Source organism: Lolium perenne, chromosome 7 (assembly GCF_019359855.2).
Source record: "Lolium perenne isolate Kyuss_39 chromosome 7, Kyuss_2.0, whole genome shotgun sequence".
NCBI lineage: Eukaryota > Viridiplantae > Streptophyta > Magnoliopsida > Poales > Poaceae > Lolium > Lolium perenne.
The window spans coordinates 321,146,848-321,170,544 of NC_067250.2; the positions used below are offsets into that span (position 1 = coordinate 321,146,848).

The 23,697-nt window shown below is 42.3% G+C and overlaps 2 long non-coding RNA genes across 2 annotated transcripts; both read right to left on the minus strand.

The window, feature by feature from the left end:
- Positions 1-7,771: 7,771 nt before the first annotated feature.
- Positions 7,772-8,663, minus strand: LOC127312809 (uncharacterized). The gene is made up of 2 exons (XR_007858607.1): positions 8,281-8,663; positions 7,772-8,149 (listed from the first exon to the last, which is right to left on the minus strand). It is a non-coding gene; the product is annotated as an uncharacterized lncRNA (long non-coding RNA).
- Positions 8,664-12,608: 3,945 nt separating this feature from the next.
- LOC127312808 (uncharacterized) lies at positions 12,609-13,461 on the minus strand. The gene is made up of 2 exons (XR_011749527.1): positions 13,051-13,461; positions 12,609-12,907 (listed from the first exon to the last, which is right to left on the minus strand). It is a non-coding gene; the product is annotated as an uncharacterized lncRNA (long non-coding RNA).
- Positions 13,462-23,697: the final 10,236 nt, after the last annotated feature.

Consider the following 23,697-nt stretch of genomic DNA (forward strand, 5'->3'; position numbering starts at 1 on the left):
TAGTCAAGTGAATTTTACTTATGTGATCTCCGGAGACTCCTTGTCCCACGTGTGTAAAGGTGACAGTGTGTGCACCGTGTGGGTCTCTTAGGCTATATTTCACAGAATACTTATTCACTGATGAATGGCATAGTGAGGTGCTTATTTATATCTCTTTATGATTGCAATGTATTTTGAATCACAATTTATCTATGTGCTACTCTAGCAATGTTATTAAAGTAGTTTTATTCCTCCTACATGGTGTAATGGTGACAGTGTGTGCATCCGTGTTAGTACTTGGTTTATGCTATGATCATGATCTCTTGTAGATTGCGAAGTTAACTATTGCTATGACAGTATTGATGTGATCTATTCCTCCTACATATGCATGAAGGTGACAGTGTGCATGCTATGTTAGTACTTGGTTTAGTCGAATTGATCTTTCATGCACTCTAAGGTTACTTAAATATGAACATTGAATTGTGGAGCTTGTTAACTCTGGCATTGAGGGTTCGTGTAATCCTACGCAATGTGTTCATCATCCAACAAGAGTGTAGAGTATGCATTTATCTATTCTGTTATGTGATCAATGTTGAGAGTGTCCACTAGTGAAAGTCTAATCCCTAGGCCTTGTTCCTAAATACTACTGCGTTACTACTGCTTGTTTATCGTTTCACCGTTGCTACTATCTGCTGCAATACTACCACCATCAACTACACGCCAAAAGCTATTTTACGGCACCGTTGCTACTGCTCATATATATTCATACCACCTGTATTTCACTATCTCTTCGCCGAACTAGTGCACCTATTAGGTGTGTTGGGGACACAAGAGACTTCTTGCTTTGTGGTTGCAGGGTTGCATGAGAGGGACATCTTTGACCTCTTCCTCCCTGAGTTCGATAAACATTGGGTGATCCACTTAAGGGAAAACTTGCTGCTGTTCTACAAACCTCTGCTCTTGGAGGCCCAACACTGTCTACAGGAAAAGGAGGGGGAAGTAGACATCAAGCTATTTTCTGGCGCCGTTGCCGGGTAGGAAAGGTAAAAGTACTCACACTCCGGATCTCGGCTACTAAGCTATTTTCGCCGTTATAAGTACTCGAAGCTATTTCCTTTAGATCCTGCAATTGCATCTTTTTGTTTCTTGTTTACACTAGTTTGGCATAATGGACAAGAATGAGCTTCTTATTCTATTTCCTGATTTAAAACATGGATTGTTTGATGCGAAAATTAAAAAACCTATGGAATCTTATTTGCATGCTGGTAGTAATATTAGTATGAACGCTTTGAACACCATTGTTGATAATGATATAGAAAGTTCTAAGCTTGGGGAAGCTGGTTTTCATGATCTTTTTAGTCCCCCAAGCATTGAGGAGAAAATTTTCTTTGATGATACTTTGCCTCCCATATATGATGATTATAATGATAGTGGTCTTTTGGTGCCACCTACTATGGAGAGTAAATTTTGTTGTGATTATACTATGCCTCCAACACTTGATGAGAATAATAATGATAGCTACTTTGTTGAATTTGCTCCCATAACAACTAATAAAATTTATTATGCTTATGTGGAGAGTAATAATTTTATGCATGAGACTCATGATAAGAATGCTTTATGTGATAGTTATATTGTTGAGTTTGCTCATGATGCTACTGAAAGTTATTATGAGAGAGGAAAATATGGTTGTAGAAATTTTCATGTTACTAAAACACCTCTCTATGTGCTGAAATTTTTGAAGCTATACTTGTTTTATCTTCCTATGCTTGTTACTTTGCTTTTCATGAACTTGTTTATTTACAAGATTCCTATGCATAGGAAGCATGTTAGACTTAAATGTGTTTTGAATTTGCTTCTTGATGCTCTCTTTTGCTTCAAATACTATTTCTTGCGAGTGCGTCATTAAAACTGCTGAGCCCATCTTAATGGCTATAAAGAAAAGAACTTCTTGGGAGATAACCCATGTGTTATTTTGCTATAGTACTTTGTTTTATATTTGTATCTTGGAAGTTGTTTACTACTGTAGCAACCTCTCCTTATCTTAGTTTTGTGTTTTGTTGTGCCAAGTAAAGTCTTTGATAGTAAAGTCAATACTAGATTTGGATTACTGCGCAGAAACTGTTTTCTTTGCTGTCACGAATCTGGGCAAAATTCTCTGTAGGTAACTCAGAAAATTATGCCAATTTACGTGAGTGATCCTCAGATATGTACGCAACTTTCATTCAATTTGGGAATTTTCATCTGAGCAAGTCTGGTGTCATTTTAAAATTCGTCTTTACGGACTGTTCTGTTTTGACAGATTCTGCCTTTTATTTCGCATTGCTTCTTTCGCTGTGTTGGGTGGATTTCTTTGTTCCATTACCTTCCAGTAGCTTTGGGCAATGTCCAGAAGTGTTAAGAATGATTGTGTCACCTCTGAACATGTGAATTTTTGATTATGCACTAACCCTCTAATAAGTTTGTTTCGAGTTTGGTGTGGAGGAAGTTTTCAAGGGTCAAGAGAGGAGGATGATATACTATGATCAAGAAGAGTGAAAAAGTCTAAGCTTGGGGATTCCCCGGTGGTTCACCCCTGCATATATCAAGAAGACTCAAGCGTCTAAGCTTGGGGATGCCCAAGGCATCCCCTTCTTCATCGACAACATTATCAGGTTCCTCCCCTGAAACTATATTTTTATTCCATCACATCTTATGTGCTTTTCTTGGAGCGTCGGTTTGTTTTTGTTTTTTGTTTTGTTTGAATAAAATGGATCCTAGCATTCACTTTTTGGGAGAGAGACACGCTCCGCTGTAGCATATGGACAAGTATGTCCTTAGTTTCTACTCATAGTATTCATGGCGAAGTTTCTTCTTCGTTAAATTGTTATATGGTTGGAATTGGAAAATGATACATGTAGTAATTGCTATTAATGTCTTGGGTAATGTGATACTTGGCAATTGTTGTGCTCATGTTTAAGCTCTTGCATCATATGCTTTGCACCCATTAATGAAGAAATACATAGAGCATGCTAAAATTTGGTTTGCATATTTGGTCTCTCTAAGGTCTAGATAATTTCTAGTATTGAGTTTGAACAACAAGGAAGATGGTGTAGAGTCTTATAATGTTTTCAATATGTCTTATATGTGAGTTTTGCTGCACCGGTTCATCCTTGTGTTTGTTTCAAATAAGCCTTGCTAGCCTAAACCATGTATCGAGAGGGAATACTTCTCATGCATCCAAAATACTTGAGCCAACCACTATGCCATTTGTGTCCACCATACCTACCTACTACATGGTATTTTCCGCCATTCCAAAGTAAATTGCTTGAGTGCTACCTTTAAAATTCCATCATTCACCTTTGCAATATATAGCTCATGGGACAAATAGCTTAAAAACTATTGTGGTATTGAATATGTACTTATGCATTTTATCTCTTATTAAGTTGCTTGTTGTGCGATAACCATGTTTCTGGGGACGCCATCAACTATTCTTTGTTGAATATCATGTGAGTTGCTATGCATGTTCGTCTTGTCTGAAGTAAGAGAGATCTACCACCTTATGGTTAAGCATGCATATTGTTAGAGAAGAACATTGGGCCGCTAACTAAAGCCATGATCCATGGTGGAAGTTTCAGTTTTGGACATATATCCTCAATCTCATATGAGAAAATTATTAATTGTTGCTACATGCTTATGCATAAAAGAGGAGTCCATTATCTGTTGTCTATGTTGTCCCGGTATGGATGTCTAAGTTGAGAATAATCAATAGCGAGAAATCCAATGCGAGCTTTCTCCTTAGACCTTTGTACAGGCGGCATAGAGGTACCCCTTTGTGACACTTGGTTAAAACATGTGCATTACGATGATCCGGTAGTCCAAGCTAATTAGGACAAGGTGCGGGCACTATTAGTATACTATGCATGAGGCTTGCAACTTATAAGATATAATTTACATGATACATATGCTTTATTACTACCGTTGACAAAATTGTTTCATGTTTTCAAAATCAAAGCTCTAGCACAAATATAGCAATCGATGCTTTTCCTCTATGGAGGACCATTCTTTTACTTTCATTGTTGAGTCAGTTCACCTATTTCTCTCCACCTCAAGAAGCAAACACTTGTGTGAACTGTGCATTGATTCCTACATACTTGCATATTGCACTTATTATATTACTCTATGTTGACAATATCCATGAGATATACATGCTACAAGTTGAAAGCAACCGCTGAAACTTAATCTTCCATTGTGTTGCTTCAATGCCTTTACTATGAATTATTGCTTTATGAGTTAACTCTTATGCAAGACTTATTGATGCTTGTCTTGAAGTGCTATTCATGAAAAGTCTTTGCTTTATGATTCATTTGTTTACTCATGTCATTACCATTGTTTTGATCGCTGCATTCACTACATATGCTTTACAAATAGTATGATCAAGGTTATGATGGCATGTCACTCCAGAAATTATTTTTGTTATCGTTTTACCTGCTCGGGACGAGCAGAACTAAGCTTGGGGATGCTGATACGTCTCCGACGTATCGATAATTTCTTATGTTCCATGCCACATTATTGATGTTATCTACATGTTTTATGCACACTTTATGTCATATTCGTGCATTTTCTGGAACTAACCTATTAACAAGATGCCGAAGTGCCAGTTCCTGTTTTCTGCTGTTTTTGGTTTCAGAAATCCTAGTAACGAAATATTCTCGGAATCGGACGAAATCAACGCCCAGGTTCCTATTTTGCCCGGAAGCATCCAGAACACACGAGAACCGCCAGAGAGGGGGCACAGGCCCACCAAACCCTAGGCCGGCGCGGCCAGGGGGGCCCGCGCCACCCTATGGTGTGGGCACCCCTTCGACCCTCTGGCGCCGCCTCTTCGCCTATTTAAAGCCTCCGTCGCGAAAACCCTGATGCGTTCGACGAAACCCACAGAAACCTTCCAGAGCCGCCGCCATCGCGAAGCCAAGATCTGGGGGACAGGAGTCTCTGTTCCGGCACGCTGCCAGAACGGGGAAGTGCCTCCGGAAGGCTTCTCCATCGACACCGCTGCCATCTTCACCGCCATCTTCATCATCGCTGCTGCTCCCATGAGGAGGGAGTAGTTCTCCATCGAGGCTCGGGGCTGTACCGGTAGCTATGTGGTTCATCTCTCTCCTATGTACTTCAATACAATAATCTCATGAGCTGCCTTACATGATTGAGATTCATATGATGATGCTTGTAATCTAGATGTCGTTATGCTAGTCAAGTGAATTTTACTTATGTGATCTCCGGAGACTCCTTGTCCCACGTGTGTAAAGGTGACAGTGTGTGCACCGTGTGGGTCTCTTAGGCTATATTTCACAGAATACTTATTCACTGATGAATGGCATAGTGAGGTGCTTATTTATATCTCTTTATGATTGCAATGTATTTTGTATCACAATTTATCTATGTGCTACTCTAGCAATGTTATTAAAGTAGTTTTATTCCTCCTACACGGTGTAATGGTGACAGTGTGTGCATCCGTGTTAGTACTTGGTTTATGCTATGATCATGATCTCTTGTAGATTGCGAAGTTAACTATTGCTATGACAGTATTGATGTGATCTATTCCTCCTACATATGCATAAAGGTGACAGTGTGCATGCTATGTTAGTACTTGGTTTAGTCGAATTGATCTTTCATGCACTCTAAGGTTACTTAAATATGAACATTGAATTGTGGAGCTTGTTAACTCTGGCATTGAGGGTTCGTGTAATCCTACGCAATGTGTTCATCATCCAACAAGAGTGTAGAGTATGCATTTATCTATTCTGTTATGTGATCAATGTTGAGAGTGTCCACTAGTGAAAGTCTAATCCCTAGGCCTTGTTCCTAAATACTGCTGCGTTACTACTGCTTGTTTCTTGTTTCACTGTGTTACTACTGCTGCAATACTACCACCATCAACTACACGCCAGCAAGCTATTTTCTGGCACCGTTGCTACTGCTCATATATATTCATACCACCTGTATTTCACTATCTCTTCGCCGAACTAGTGCACCTATTAGGTGTGTTGGGGACACAAGAGACTTCTTGCTTTGTGGTTGCAGGGTTGCATGAGAGGGATATCTTTGACCTCTTCCTCCCTGAGTTCGATAAACATTGGGTGATCCACTTAAGGGAAAACTTGCTGCTGTTCTACAAACCTCTGCTCTTGGAGGCCCAACACTGTCTACAGGAAAAGGAGGGGGAAGTAGACATCACGGCGACCTGGTGAGCCGGTGCTGGAGGTGGCCGAGGTCGGCGCTATCGCGATGGGCCGGGGATATGGGAGGTGGAGGCGTGGGGGCGGAGGAGGAGTGGTGGTGGTGGGCATCAGGAAGGGGTGAGGGGATAAGACGGAGGAGTGCTGGTGGTGGGCCTCGCGTTTGACTCAAAAAGCAGTCCGGCATGGAGTGGATGACAGCCACGTGATTCTAATCTATCCCTAGCCAAAAGAATGGTAAACGCCGGCGCTAATGTTGGCCCAAAATAGCCCACAACAGCCTAAATTACCCCCGGCGTATGCAACTTCATTTCGCCGGCGGTAATTATATTACCCCCGGCGTTTTCGAGTCCAAATCGCCGGCGGTAAGTGGAGGTCCATCCAGGTGGTCTCGGTCCACCTTACCGTCGGCTTTTTCGATTACATTTCGCCAGCGGTAACTGCAGTACCCCCGGCGACTCCATTTCAACTCGCCGGCGCTAACTTATCGCCGGCAACTTTGGCCCGAGTTCGCCGGCGGTAATAAATCCGACTATAAGCTTATTCCTAGTAGTGGTAGGTCGTCTACTATCATCGCACAGAGGTTTCACGTCATACTAAATTGTGCCCCATGTAGCTGCTTCACAAATAAAAACTGTTTGGGCACGCTAAAAATGAAAAGATGGTCGCCCGTGGGTCGGATTAGAATTCCGTGTCTGGGATCTTGCTTCCCATCCTAGGGCCCACACACGTGCCAAATATGACCTCATTTCGACAAACTATGCCATGCCGAGGCTGTTTCCCACCTCATTTCCGATAAAGTCATTCAAATTTAAACTATAGGTACTTGATCTAATGCTCATGATTTTTGGGTAAATTAACTTTGTAGAATGTCATATTTGTATTCCTCTCATTTTTCTGATCAATTTAGACATATTATTTGCCAAATTCGCATTTGCTGATATTAATTATTCCATATTAAATAAAAAAGACAAAAAATAAAATCATTTAATTATTTTTCAAATTCTATATTATTATTATTTATATTCATTGTTGTTTACTTAAGTAATTATTTATTCAAAAATATAGAGGTGTGGCATCACGGTCAAAGGGTTAATATGATTGATATGGTAGTACTAACAACAAGGTGTCATTTCTTTCGTGCAAGCTCATCCGAAGGGAACCAAGAAGTTAAGCTTGCTGGGCGGGACTATTGTGAGGATGGGTGACCAATTGGGAAGTTTAACTACAAGTGCAATTTGACCTAATATTAGGTGTACTAAGTGTGATTGTGAAATATTAACAAGTAAAAAAGAAGAGTAAGAAGGAAATTGGGAAAAAATAATTTTTTTTCAAAAAACATAATTTGAATATTTTTCAAAAAGAAATTAAATTTTTTGAAATACTAACCGTCGGCACAACAATCTGTGCCGACAGCCAGTTCGTGCCGACGGTGATTGGACAGTGCCTGACCAGAACTATGCCGACGATGCTACGCCGACGGTCACCGTCGGCACAACCTGTGCCGACGGCTGGCGGCCGTCGGCAGACTGCAGCTCTCCCGTAGTGCAAGAGGAAGGAGAAGAGAGGGCGGGGCGGCAACTGAATGGTAATTATATTAAAATTACGCGATAATTATTAAATCGAACAAAAGTTCACATACATATCCACCAAGTTTACTATACTTAAGCATACAAAAACACTTAAAAAGCACTGTACTCTGCTTCCTCCATCCCAATATAAGTGATTTTGATTCATCTAGATTCACACATATCTAAACTTGTTTTAGTGTATAGATACATATGAATTTAGATAAATCCGAGTAACCTAATTGAAAATGGAGGAAGTACTTAATTTTGCTAGGACACACGAAGCCTCCACTGGATGCACGGCTGGATCTCCCGCCCGCATAGAGGCGCGTACTAGAGCCTCCAAAGGACGAGCAAAACCACGATCAGGACGAACAAGCCTACACACTGCATGCATAGCCCACAAAAACAACAACATCAATCGTCGAAGTTAGTCGATAATAATTCATCATCGTATAGTAGCATAGCTTGCTTTGCTTGCTAGCTAGAAAGAGCCCTAATGAGCACACGGAAATTACCACGAGGAGGCCGCCAGGCGGCAGCGGCCGCCTGTCTACGAGCAGCGGCGTCCCGACCGTCGCCGGCAGGTACGAGTGCGTGACCGGGATGATCACCGGCACGGCGTGACCGTGGGGATGGTGCACTGGCTGGTGGTGGTGCTCGTGATGGTGGGGGAGTGGCTGGTGGTGGCCACCGTGGCCGGGATGGCCCCCGGGGTGACCATGGCCGTGCGCCATCGCCGCCGATAGGTGCCGATTGCCGGCGGCCTGGTGGATGGAAGATGCGTGATGGTGGGGGAGCAAGCGTGTGGACAGAGTGGGTGGATTGCTCCGGCTCCTGTCCCAGCGCTCGACTTGGTTTATTTATGCAGGAGTTGTCTGATAATACAGATGTGAACTGCCTATACTATACTACTACAGCAGCTGAGAGCTCAGAGCTCCACCTTAATTTCTATTTAGAGGATCGCTCTCCCCTCACCCCAATAATGCTACACATGAGCTTACGGACTGACATAATTGGTGCCAATTTTTCTTTCCTTGAAAATCGGTGCACGTTCTCATCTCCTATGAATATGTTGTGTCACGTTGGTATCCGTAAGACCTTAATTATTTTTGTAGAACTTGCCCGTAAATGTACCATAGTTTGACCAACAAACCGTTGTAACGTGTGTTGTCCAAGAAAAATAGTAACATATTGCTGACACTGCGAAGATTCTTGAGATCAACAACATGTAAATCTCATTAGGGTGTTAAGTAGGATTCCATGTAGATCTCATTTGTAGTATATTTTGATTGTTCTAGTGTAAATTTTAACGCTAAAATTTAAACTAAAAATAACCGAGGCGCATGTAGAGTTGGCCCTGGAAATCTTCCCTACTAGGAGGGGAGCCTTCCCATGCAAGTAATTGGTGCTGCCGTTGCACCACTCAAGACTAAAGATTAATTTTACACTTCGAGCTACTCATTGACAAGATTGGCTCAAGGCTCACGGGTTGGTGAGGCAAGCACTTCAGCCGCAAAGGCAGGGACGGAGCCAGGAAAACAATATGGAGGGGGCCAAATGAACCTCAGTTTAGTTGGAGGGGGCCACATAGGAAAATTTTAGCCAATTTAAGGACCAATCTGCATAAAATATAGGGGATCTTTCACAAAAAGAATTAGCATAGGGGGGGCCATGGCCCCAGCTCGCCTCCCCCTAGCTCCGTCCCTGCGCAAAGGGTTGTGCTTTGCCAATCGGTGCTCACCTCCATGGTCCTCTACCACCTGGCGGTGTTCAAGTTACCCAAGTGGGTCATCAAGCGCATCAAGAAGATCAAGAGGAGTTTCATTTGGATGAAGCCAGGAGCGACCCAGGGGCAAGGCCACATCTCCTGGTGAATTGGCGTATAGTCTGCAGGCCGAAGGATCTTGGATGGCTAGGATTCCTCGACCTTGATATATTCGGGAGGGCTATGCGTCTGAGATGACCTTGGATGGCTTGGACGGACGGGAGCAAGCCCTAGATCGGGATGACGCTGCCTTGGGATGACGCTGACATGGACCTCTTCTGCGCCTTCACGGAGGTTACCATTGGTAACCGAGCCAAATGCATCTCGTGTCATGACAGATGAAAGACGGGAGGAGCTCTCAGGTTTCAGTTTCCGGACCAATACGCCATTGCCACACCTATACGCCATTGCCACAAGAAAGCAGAGGACGGTGCATAAGGAGCTTCACCAACATAATTGGATCCGTGCCCTTGCCTGCATCTCCACATCGGCCCACATTTTTCAGTTGACCATACTGGTCCCTCTTGCAGGAGGTGACCCTGGAGGCAAGGCTGAATGCAATCCGTTGGCGGTTGACGGACTCTGAGTGCACACGGCTGCTTCAGCATACCGGTGCCAGTTTGTTGGATCTTGCGCCCCTTTTAGGACGACCAAGTTCTGAAAGAGACATGCGGAAACGAAGTGCAAGTTCTTTGCGTGGTTGGCACTCCATGGAAAGGTGCTCACGACTGATAATCTTTCCACTCGGGGTTGGCCTCACGATCCGATGTGCAAGCTATGCATGATTCACCCCAAGATGGTTTAGCACCTCGCCCTAGACTGTCATCACTTATCATCCACGGTAAGGGAGAACTTCTTCATTTGGAAGGGCAGCTCGGAATGCCGCCATCGGCAGGGCTTTCCCTTCAATGATCAGTGGGATGATGCCATTTCCAAGATTCCAAAGGAAAAGAGGAGGGAGGCGAGCGGGGCGATCATCTACTTCATTTGGGGTGCTTAGAATGAGAGGAACAAACGCATTTTCCAGAACACAACTGTATAGCCGGATGTTGTGGCCGCATTGGTGAGGGAGGAGATTGTGCAGCAGGCTTTTGCCCACACCCAGGATCCAGGAGACGGATATGCGCCTGGGATGGGGTGGGGTGAGTGTGTGCGGTCTCTGGTTGTCTGGGTGCCTTGTGATGTCTAGGGTGACATCTCTGTATGTAAAACTCTTGCTTTCTATCTAATTGAAAGGCAGTATGACTGCCTGTTCCTAAAATGAAAAAATACGCTATAAGTGAAATCCAGGTGAAATTCTACCTTAACTAAAGCAGTTTACAATATGAAATGGAGCTAGTCGAGAAGGAGAGCCAGCTATGGCTCGGATAGCTCTGTACTCTGCACAGGCTTGAAAATGATAGAATACCGAAGATTGGTGGTCAATTGGATGTGTGAATCTGCACCGCTCCTTGTTTCTTATATATATATATATATATATATATATATATATATATATATATATATATATTCCAACGGGCTTGTACTGAACTACTAATAGCTAGGATTGACGCTGTTAACCCGCCAAATAATTCACGACTATTAGCTAGCCACTTGGAGCAGCTGTTAGCTCTAGCTACGGTCCCAATTAACCATGATTCAGAGTTTCAATCAAATTTGAACTGCCGAGTAGATAGATGAATATGTTTGTGGACGGCTAAACAAGGCCACATAGATTATTATCACTTAAAATTGTGCCCCGCTGCCTCTGCATGCTCTGATATTTTAGAATAAGAGTGTGACTACACCTTGCCGGTGTTTAGAACTTAGAAATTTACAATGAACCATATGGTGAAAACCACAAATGAGCCCAAGCTCCGTGGTTGCGTTTTCCTTTTGAAAAATTCAAAATCGGCATTTTTAGGTTTCAAAAAATTCAGAACAAAAATCGTAAGTGTAGATAATGTTGAACTCAACCTGTATGCAAAATCTCAACTCAAAAGTCATTATAGTAGAATTTATCATTATTTATATATAGAATTTGTTTTTTTTTTGAAACTCTAATGTGAGCTTTTTGAACTTAAAAACGATCTCACTGCTGATGGCTCCTTCTCTGTTGCTTCAGCTTATGCTTTTCAATTTGAAGGAACTACCGGAGCTGCTTTAAACACATTGGTTTGGAAATCTGATGCCTCCCTGCGCTGCAAGATCTTCTCTTGACTTGCTGTCTTGGGAAAATGCCTAACTTCTGACTGACAACCTGTTAAAACGATGTTGGCCTTGCAACTCCATCTGCCCCCTCTGCCGGCTTGAGCCTGAATCAGCGACTCACCTCCTTGCCGGCTGCTCCTTCACCCAAGCAGTTTGGGACTTGGTTTTGTTGTACTGCAACCTCAACACCGGGCTGTGGCCACAGTCCGACGTGGTGGTCTGTTGGAGGGAGACGAACCAGCATATTTTTTTGTCAGAAAGCTTCCTCAACTGCAGCTGTTTTCGGCCGTTTTAAAGATGATTTAGCGCTGTGGTATCAAGCTGGACCCCGAGCCTGACTAGTTTTCTTGGGCCTTTTCTTTTCCTGCTCCGTTGTGTTCTTTTGTTTATGTTTTGTTTGCTTGTTAGTTCGGCTGCCATTCAGTGTTGGAGGCCATGAATTGTGCTCTAATGGTGGGTGCTGCTCTACCAATTGAGCGAAACCAACACCGAACCATTATCGAGTCGGATAGTGCTGAAGCAATGCAGATGCTGAAGCATACCACGAGTGATCTCTCAGCCTTGGGGCGAATAAGTGGCCGTAGCCAAAACCCTAGTGAACTCTGGTCGGGTTGCGGGGAAAAGTAAAATCCCTCGATATCAGAATGTAAGTCATGTTTTAGCTAGGTTTGGTAGAATTAACGACTCTATGGTTAAGGTCAGGACCAGAATCTATTGTTGATTGATTGATTCCCGTTTAAGGGATTTTAATAACAGTCTCGATATCAGAATGTAAAGTCATGCTTTAGCTAGGTTTGGTACAATTAACGACTGTATGGTTAAGGTTAGGACCAGAATCTATTGTAGAAAAAAAGCATAAATAAGTAAGAGGTTAAGAGCCTTCTCCGGAAACACGAAAACTGAATTGAGTATGACGGCAGGGAGCTAGCTAGTGTCTTCGGCGGAGCTATCCTCCATGGTTTGAACTTGAATAGCATCGCGCATAGTATTTGTAATTACACAGAAATAATCAAGTGGACGACCATACATGCCCACCACAAGTCATGATTAACTAACTAATTAATCTGCTTGCCGTGCATGCGGATGCCATCAAGAAGGATCGGAGTAGTAAATCTGGACGCTCCATGGATGGATCAGCCGAATATGAAGAAGGTGAACACGGCTGCCAGGATCAAGATGGCCAAACACTGCATGATACACAGGCAGCAAATTAACAACAACTGTACGCCACCGAAAGCAATCATCGAAATTAACCATTGATCCTTGGGATGGTCTAGTTAGCAACTAGCAAGATCGACTGCATGGTGCGCAGAGGTGGAAAATAAATTACCGGATAGAGGAACTTGTCGCAGCCGGAGCTGTGCGGCATGGGCTCGAGGAGCGGCGCATGGACCGTCGTGGTAGTCAGGTAGGGGACCCGGACGGCGGTCCCCGGCAAAACCTGGCCGCCGTGATGGTGGTGGTGGTGGTGGCCGCCGTGGTGATGGTGGCCGTGGTGGTGGTGGCCGCCGTGGTGATGGTGGTGGTGATGATGGCCACCACCGCTGCCGTGGTGGTGGTGATGGCCGTGCGTCATCGCCGGAGACGATTGATGTCGTCGATCGATTGGTTCGTGGATTGTTTTGACTAGTGTGGCTTTTTTTTCTTTCTTTCTCTTGACTCGTGTTGTAGCCTTGGTGTACATATGCTGCCAGCTGGGTTGGGTCAGACCTTGTGTACGAATCGGTCACGATCGCTTTGAGTTTGGATCAAGTATTCAAGTCTACATTGTAGTGTCCTGATGGGTTACTACCATAGTATGTATTTTATCAACAGTTTGAGCTGGACTCGAGTTCTGAAAGGAGAAACGAACACTGAGATTTTCTGACACGAGATATAACTACCCACTTAGCCTATTGTGCCAAAGAGTATAGCTTAGTACAGATCCGCTCATCACACACGGTGAAAAGGGTCCATCACACACGAAAACCTTTCCCTCGCTATTGAGGGATGTGCGATGAGATTCAGCTTGCCACGATTACACAAAAAAAAACCGTGTGTGGTAGATCTATAATACATACGACCAAGAAAAACTATCGATGAAAGAAAAACGTGTGCAATCGCAACTACAGAAGCAAAAAATAGCTGATGGCCCACCGCCGCTGTGACGGACGACGTGAGTGATGACATCACCCTTATCCTCTAGCCCTCCCTCACGGTGCCCCTATCCACTAGCCCTGCCGTGAAGCTCCTGCCATTGCCCGCCGCCGTGGACGACAACACCCCCGTCCCGAAGCCCCAACCATCACACTACTACAAAATATGCTTTTCGTTCAAAGCCCCTGGGAGATTTAGTTCCAATTTTAAAATGAACCGGGACTAGTGGGTGGCATTGGTCCCGGTTCGTTTGGCGTGGGGCGACGACATCCGCTAATCCCGGTTCGTTTGGGGTCTTTGGTCCCGGTTTGTATTACAAACTGGAACAACAGGAGATGCAGCGGAGCGCATCACAGCATGTCAGACCCCGACTCCTTTTAGTCCTGGTTGGTATCACCAAGCGGGACTAAATGTCTAACCTTTAGTCCCGGCTTGCCTTACCAACCGGGACTAAGACCCATCTCTATATATATACCCCTACCTTGCCCAAGTGTGAGCCACACTTAGCATTTTCCACTTCTTAGCACAAGAGAGGTGTATGTTGCTTTACTCTCTTCTTATGCACAAAGAGTTGTTCGATGAAATGTCTAAGAGCTTTTGCCACTTGAGTTCACACAAAACAAGCCACACTTAAAGCTTGCTCCTATCTTTTTTCCTTCTCCATCGAGGTTAACAACTTTATCCTTTCATCTGTCATTGATAAAATGCATGTGTATATATATATATCGCTTCACTAATCATGATGTTCTGTAATAGTTTTTCGATAAGCTTAATTATACCATGCAGATGAATCGGCAATGGATGTATAGTGACCGACGCCTTGACAAGTTCACTTCGGGCCTGCAAAATTTTATCAATGTGGCCGAGGAAAACAAACGGGGTGGTTTTATGTATTGTCCATGTGTTAACTGTCAGAATGTCATAAATTACTCTTCCTCGAGGACCATTCACACCCACCTGCTGCGGTCCGGTTTCATGCCCCACTACAATTGTTGGACCAAACCGGAAAAAAAGGGGTTATCATGGAAGACAACGAAGTAGAGGACGATGAGAACTATCCCATGTTCGCTGAATACGGTGATACTGCAAAGGGGGATTGTTTTCCATCAGAAGACAACAATGAAGACAATGAAGCAGAAGATCAAGAGGCATCAGATGAGCCTGCTAACGATCTTGGTCGGGCCATTGCTGATGCAAGGAGAGACTGTGAAACAGAAAAGGAAAGGTTGAACTTTGACCAGATGTTAGAGGATCACAACAAATTGTTGTACCCAACTTGCAAAGATGGCCAGAAAAAGCTAGGTAGCACACTGGAATTGTTGCAATGAAAGGCAGAGAACAGTGTGACTGACTCGGGGTTTGAAAAGTTGCTGAAAATAATTAAGAAGCATATTCCAAGGTGTAACGAATTGCCCGCCAGTACGTATGAACGAAGAAGGTTGTCTGACCTCTAGGATTAGATGATTAGATATGCAGAAGATACATGCATGCATTAATGACAACATCCTCTACCGTGGCGAGTACGAGAATTCAGATGCATGCCCGGTGTGCACTACATTACGGTATAAAATCAGACGAGATGACTTGGGTGATGTTGAGGGCGAGCGCCCCAAGAAGAGGGTTCCTGCCAAGGTTATGTGGTATGCTCCTATAATACCACGACTGAAACGTTTGTTCAAAAATAAAAGCACGCCAGGTTGTTGCGATGGCACAAAGAAGTCCGTAAGAAAGACCTGATGTTGAGACATCCTGCTAATGGGTCGCAGTGAAGAAAAATCGATAGAAAGTACCCACACTTTGGAGAGGACGCAAGGAACTTAAGGTTTGGTCTAAGTACAGATTGCATGAATCCATTTGGAGAGGAGAGCTGCAGTCATAGCACCTGGCCTGTGACTCTATGTATCTATAACCTTCCTCCTTGGTTGTGCATTGATGGCGCGTGAAGCACACGTCCGTTGGGAACCCCAAGAGGAACGTGTGATGCGTACAGCAGCAAGTTTCCCTCAGTAAGAAACCAAGGTTATCGAACCAGTAGGAGATGAAGGCCACGTGAAGGTTGTTGGTGGAGGAGTGTAGTGCGGCGCAACACCAAGGATTCCGGCGCCAACGTGGAACCTGCACAACACAATCACAATACTTTGCCCCAACTTAACAGTGAGGTTGTCAATCTCACCGGCTTGTTGAAAACAAAGGATTAAACGTATGGTGTGGCGAATGATGTTTGTTTGCAATGAACAACAAAGAACAGAGATTGCAGTAGATTGTATTTCAGATGTAAAAGAATGGACCGGGGTCCACAGTTCACTAGTGGTGTCTCTCCAATAAGATAAATAGCATGTTGGGTGAACAAATTACAGTTGGGAAATTGATAAATAGAGATGCACATACATATATCATGATGACTACTATGAGATTTAATTAGGGCATTACGACAAAGAACATAGACCGATATCCAGCATGCATCTATGCCTAAAAAGTCCACCTTCGGGTTAGCATCCGCACCCCTTCCAGTATTAAGTTGCAAACAACAGACAATTGCATTAAGTACTGCGCGTAATGTAATCAACACAAATATCCTTAGACAAAGCATCGATGTTTTATCCCTAGTGGCAACAGCACATCCACAACCTTACAACTTTCTGTCACTGTCCCAGATTCAATGGAAGCATGAACCCACTATCGATCATAAATACTCCCTCTTGGAGTCACAAGTATCAACTTGGCCAGAGCCTCTACTAGCAACAAAGAGCATGCAAGAACATAAACAACACATATATGATAGATTGATAATCAACTTGACATAGTATTCAATATTCATCGGATCCCAACAAACGCAACATGTAACATTACAAATAGATGATCTTGATCATGATAGGCAGCTCACAAGATCTAAACATGATAGCACAAGAGGAGAAGACAACCATCTAGCTACTACTCACGCATCAGTCCGGAGGCGGGCATGGTGATATAGAGCCCTCTGGTGACGATTCCCCTCTCCGGCAGGGTGCCGGAGGCGATCTCCTGAACCCCCCCCCCCCCCCCCCGAGATGGGATTGGCGGCGGCGGCGTCTCTGGAACTTTTCTCGTATCATGGCTCTCGGTGATAGGGTTTTCGCGACGGGGAGAATTTATAGGCGAAGGGGCAGAGTCGGGAGGCGTCCGAGGGGCCCACCCCATAGGGCGGCGCCCAAGGGTGGGGCCGCGCCCCCCTAGGGTGTGGCCGCCTCGTCGCCCCTCTTCGTCTCCTCTTCGGACTTCTGGAAGGCTCGGTGCAAAATAAGACCGTGGGCTTTTGTTTCGTCCAATTCCGAGAATATTTCCTGTGTAGGATTTCTGAAACCAAAAACAGCAGAAAACAGGAACTGGCGCTTCGGCATCTTGTTAATAGGTTAGTGCCGGAAAATGCATAAAAATGATATAAAGTGTATATAAAACATGTGAGTATTGTCATATAACTAGCATGGAACATAAGAAATTATAGATACGTTGGAGACGTATCAAGCATCCCCAAGCTTAGTTCCTACTCGCCCTCGAGTAGGTAAACGATAACAAGGATAATTTCTGAAGTGACATGCTACTATCATAATCTTGATCAATACTATTGTAAAGCATATGAAATGAATGAAGTGATTCGAAGCAATAGTAAAGATAATGACTAAACAACTGAATCATATAGCAAAGACTTTCCATGAATAGTACTTTCAAGACAAGTATCAATAAGTTTTGCATAAGAGTTAACTCATCAAGCAATAGATTCTTAATAGAAGGTTTTGAAGCAACACAAAGGATGATTAAGTTTCAGCAATTGCTTTCAACTTGTAACATGTATATCTCATGGATAGTTGTCAACATAAAGCAATATAACAAGTGCAATAAGTAAACATGTAAGAATCAATGTACAGAGTTGACACAAGTGTTTGCTTCTAAGATAGAAAGAAGTAGGTAAACTGACTCAACATAAAGTAAAAGAAAGGCCCTTCGCAGAGGGAAGCATGGATTACTCATGTGCTAGAGCTTTTTATTTTGAAAACATGGAAACAATTTTGTCAACGGTAGTAATAATTCATATGTGTTATGCATAAGACCTCCTATAAGTTGCAAGCCTCATGCATCGAATACCAATAGTGCTCGCACCTTGTCCTAATTAGCTCGGATTTCCATGGATTCTCATTGCATTACATATGTTTCAACCAAGTGTCACAAAGTGGTACCTCTATGCCGCCTGTACAAAGGTCCAAGGAGATAGATCGCATTTGATTTCTCAGTTTTGATAGATCTCAACTTGAGGACATCCATACCGGGACAACATAGAAAACAAATAATGGACTCCTCTTTAATGCTTAAGCATTCAACAACAGATAATATTCTCATAAGAGATTGAGGTTTAATGTCCAAACTGAAACTTCCACCATGATACATGGTTTTGGTTGGCGGCCCAATGTTCTTCTCTAACAATATGCATACTCAAACCATTTAATCATGATAAATCACCCTTACTTCAGACAAGACGAACATGCATAGCAACTCACATGATATTCAACAAAGGTGTAAAAAGTTGATGGCATCCCCAGAAACATGGTTACCGCTCAACAAGCAACTTATAAGAAATAAGATACATAAACAACATATTCAATACCACACTAGTTTTTAAGCTATTTTCCCATGAGCTATGTATTGTAAAGACAAGGAATGAAATTTTAAAGGTAGCACACAAGCAATTTACTTTGGAATGGCAGAGAAATACCACATAGTAGGTAGTTATGGTGGACACAAATGGCATGAGTTTTGGCTCAAGGTTTTTTGGATGCACGAGAAGCATTTCCTCTCAGTACAAGGCTTTGGCTAGCAAGGTTGTTTGAAGCAAACACAAGTATGAACCGGTACAGCAAAACTTACATAAGAACATATTGCAAGCATTATAAGACTCTACACTATCTCCTTGTTTCTCAAACACTTTTACCAGAAAATATCTAGACCTTAGAGAGACCAATCATGCAAACCAAATTTCAACAAGCTCTACAGTAGTTCTCCACTAATAGGTTTAAACTACATGATGCAAGAGCTTAAACATGATCTATGAGAGCTCAAAACAATTGCCAAGTATCAAATTATTCAAGACCATATACCATTTACCACATGAAGCATTTTCTGTTTCGAACCAAATAGCAATGAACGAAGCGGTTTTCAACTCCGCCATGAACATTAAAGTAAAACTAAGAACACCAGTGTTCATATGAAAAAGCGGAGCGTGTATTTCTCCCACATAAGAAATGCTAGGATCCGATTTTATTCAAACAAAAACAAAAACAGAAACAAACAGACGCTCCAAGTAAAGCACATAAGATGTGACGGAATAAAAATATAGTTTCACTAGAGTTGACCTGATAAGTTGTCGACGAAGAAGGGGATGCCTTGGGCATCCCCAAGCTTAGATGCTTGAGTCTTCTTGAAATATGCAGGGATGAACCACGGGGGCATCCCCAAGCTTAGACTTTTCACTCTTCTTGATCATAGTATATCATCCTCCTCTCTTGACCCTTGAAAACTTCCTCCACACCAAACTCAAAACAAACTCATTAGAGGATTAGTGCACAATCAAAAATTCACATGTTCAGAGGGGACACAATCATTCTTAACACTTCTGGACATTATCCAAAGCTACTGAAAGTTAATGGAACAAAGAAATCCACTCAACACAGTAAAAGAGGCAATGTGAAATAAAAGGCAGAATCTGTCAAAACAGAACAGTCCGTAAAGACGAATTTTTTCGAGGCACTTAACAGGCTCAGATGAAAAAGCTCAAAACTAATTAAAGTGGCGTACATATCGGAGGATCACGCATGAATTTTCACAGATTTTTTTGATTCTTCTACAGAGAGATCTACTCAAATTCGTGACAGGTAAAAATCTGTTTCTGTGCAGGAATCCAAATCTAGTATCAAGTTTACTATCAGAGACTTTACTTGGCACAACAATATGATAAGGAGAGGTTGCTACAGTAGTAACAAATTCTAAGACACAACAAAACATTAATAAAAACATACATGGGTTATCTCTCAAGAAGTGCTTTTTTAACGCCTTTCAGCTAGGCGCAGAAAGTGCAAATCAAGTATTATCAAGAGAAGAAGCATCAACATCATAATTTGTTCTAATAATAGAATCAAAAGACAACTTCATTCTCTTTATAGGGAAGTGTTCCATACCTTTCTTGAGAGGTAATTGATACTTAATATTTCCTTCCTTCATATCAATAATAGCACCAACAGTTCGAAGAAAAGGGTCTTCCCAAAATAATAGGACACGATGCATTGCATTCGATATCCAAGACAACAAAATCAACGGGGACAAGGTTATTGTTAACCATAATGTAAACATTATCAATCCTCCCCAAAGGTTTCTTTATAGAATTATCAGCAAGATTAACATCCAAATAAAAAAATTTCAATGGTGGCAAGTCAAGCATATCATAGATTTTCTTAGGCATAACAGAAATACTTGCACCAAGATCACATAAAGCATTACAAATAAAATCATTGACCTTCATTTTAATGATGGGCTCCCAACCATCTTCCAACTTCCTAGGAATAGAAGCTTCAAGTTTTAATTTCTCTTCTCTAGCTTTAATGAGAGCATTTGTAATATGTTTTGTAAAGGCCAAATTTATAGCACTAGCATTAGGACTTCTAGCAAGTTTTTGCAAGAACTTAATAACCTCAGAGATATGACAATTATCAAAATCTAAACCATTATGATCTACAGCATTCTGAAAAATATCAGCACTTTTATCACAAACAGTTTCAGCAGTTTCAGGCAATTTTGCACGCTTTGTACTAGGAGTAGAAACATTGCTAACACCAATTATTTTACCATTGATAGTAGGAGGTTTAGCAACATGTGAAGCATCAACATTACTAGCGGTGGTAATAGTCCAAACTTTAGCTACATTATTCTCTTTAGCAAGTTTTTCTTCTTTTTCTTCTCTTTCCCACCTAGCATGCAATTCAGCCATCAATCTAATATTATCATTAATTCGAACTTGTATAGCGTTTGCTGTAGCAAATGACTTAATATTTTTATCTTCATTAGGCATAACTTTCAATTTTAAAAGATCAACATCAGCAGCAAGACTATCAACCTTAGAAGCAAGAATATCAATTTTACCAAGCTTTTCTTCAACAGATTTATTAAAAGCAGTTTGTGTACTAATAAATTCTTTAAGCATGACTTGAAGACCAGAGGGTGCACTTCTACTATTGTTGTAAGAATTATCATAAGAATTACCATAACCATTACCATTATTAGAAGGATATGGCCTATAGTTGTTACCAAAATTATTCCTATAAGCATTGTTGTTAAAATTACTATTTTTAATGAAGTTCACATCAACATGCTCTTCTTGAGCAACCAATGAAGCTAAAGGAACATTATTAGGATCAACATTAGATCTACCATTAACAAGCATAGACATAATAACATCAATCTTATCACTCAAAGATAAGGTTTCTTCAACAGAATTTACCTTCTTACCTTGCGGAGTCCTTTCGGTGTGCCATTCAGAGTAGTTGATCATCATATCAGCAGCACCCAAAGTGATGGACATAAAAGTACCTCCAGGAGCTGAATTCAATAGGTTCCTCGAAGAAAAATTTAATCCTGCATAGAAGGTTTGGATGATCATCCAAGTAGTTAGTCCATGGGTTGGGCAATTCTTTACCAAAGATTTCATTCTTTCCCATGCTTGGGCAACATGTTCATTATCCAATTGCTTAAAATTCATAATGCTACTTCTCAAAGATATAATTTTAGCAGGAGGATAATATCTACCAATGAAAGCATCTTTACATTTAGTCCATGAATCAATACTATTCTTAGGCAAAGATAGCAACCAATCTTTAGCTCTTCCTCTTAAGGAGAAAGGAAACAATTTCAGTTTTATAATATCCCCATCTACATCCTTATACTTTTGCATTTCACAAAGTTTAACAAAATTATTAAGATGGGCAGCAGCATCATCAGTACTAACACCAAAAAATTGCTCTCTCATAACAAGATTTAGTAAAGCAGGTTTAATTTCATAAAATTCTGCTGTAGTAGCAGGTGGAGCAATAGGAGTGCATATAAAATCATTATTATTGGTGCTAGTGAAGTCACATAACTTAGTGTTCTCAGGAGTATTCATTTTAACAGTAATAAAGACAAGTAAAGCAAACTAAATAAAGTAAAGTAAAACAAGTAACTAAATTTTTTGTGTTTTTGGACATAAAGAAAGCAAACAAAACAGAAAGTAAAGCAAGACAATAAACAAAGTAAAGAGATTGGATGTGAGAGACTCCCCTTGCAGCGCGTCTTGATCTCCCCGGCAACGGCGCCAGAAAAATGCTTGATGGCGCGTGAAGCACACGTCCGTTGGGAACCCCAAGAGGAAGGTGTGATGCGTACAGCAGCAAGTTTCCCTCAGTAAGAAACCAAGGTTATCGAACCAGTAGGAGATGAAGGCCACGTGAAGGTTGTTGGTGGAGGAGTGTAGTGCGGCGCAACACCAGGGATTCCGGCGCCAACGTGGAACCTGCACAACACAATCACAATACTTTGCCCCAACTTAACAGTGAGGTTGTTAATCTCACCGGCTTGCTGAAAACAAAGGATTAAACGTATGGTGTGGAGAATGATGTTTGTTTGCAATGAACAACAAAGAACAGAGATTGCAGTAGATTGTATTTCAGATGTAAAAGAATGGACCGGGTTCTACAGTTCACTAGTGGTGTCTCTCCAATAAGATAAATAGCATGTTGGGTGAACAAATTACAGTTGGGCAATTCACAAATAGAGATGCACATACATATATCATGATGACTACTATGAGATTTAATTAGGGCATTACGACAAAGAACATAGACCGCTATCCAGCATGCATCTATGCCTAAAAAGTCCACCTTCGGGTTAGCATCCGCACCCCTTCCAGTATTAAGTTGCAAACAACAGACAATTGCATTAAGTACTGCGCGTAATGTAATCAACACAAATATCCTTAGACAAAGCATCGATGTTTTATCCCTAGTGGCAACAACACATCCACAACCTTAGAACTTTCTGTCACTATCCCAGATTCAATGGAGGCATGAACCCACTATCGAGCATAAATACTCCCTCTTGGAGTCACAAGTATCAACTTGGCTAGAGCCTCTACTAGCAACGGAGAGCATGCAAGAACATAAACAACACATATATGATAGATTGATAATCAACTTGACATAGTATTCAATATTCATCGGATCCCAACAAACGCAACATGTAGCATTACAAATAGATGATCTTGATAATGATAGGTGGCTCACAAGATCTAAACATGATAGCACAAGAGGAGAAGACAACCTTCTAGCTACTGCTATGGACCCATAGTCCAAAGATGAACTACTCACGCATCAGTCCGGAGGCGGGCATGGTGATGTAGAGCCCTCCGGTGATGATTCCCCTCTCCGGCAGGGTGTCGGAGGCGATCTCCTGAATCCCCCGAGATGGGATTGGCAGCGACGGCGTCTCTGGAACTTTTCTCGTATCGTGGCTCTCGGTGATAGGGTTTTCGCGACGGCGAGAATTTATAGGCGAAGGGGCAGAGTCGGGAGGCGCCCGAGGGGCCCACACCATAGGGCGGCGCGCCCAAGGGTGGGGCCGCGCCCCCCTAGGGTGTGGCCGCCTCGTCGCCCCTCTTCGTCTCCTCTTCGGACTTCTGGAAGGCTCCGTGCAAAATAAGACCGTGGGCTTTTGTTTCGTCCAATTCCGAGAATATTTCCTGTGTAGGATTTCTGAAACCAAAAATAGCAGAAAACAGGACTGGCGCTTC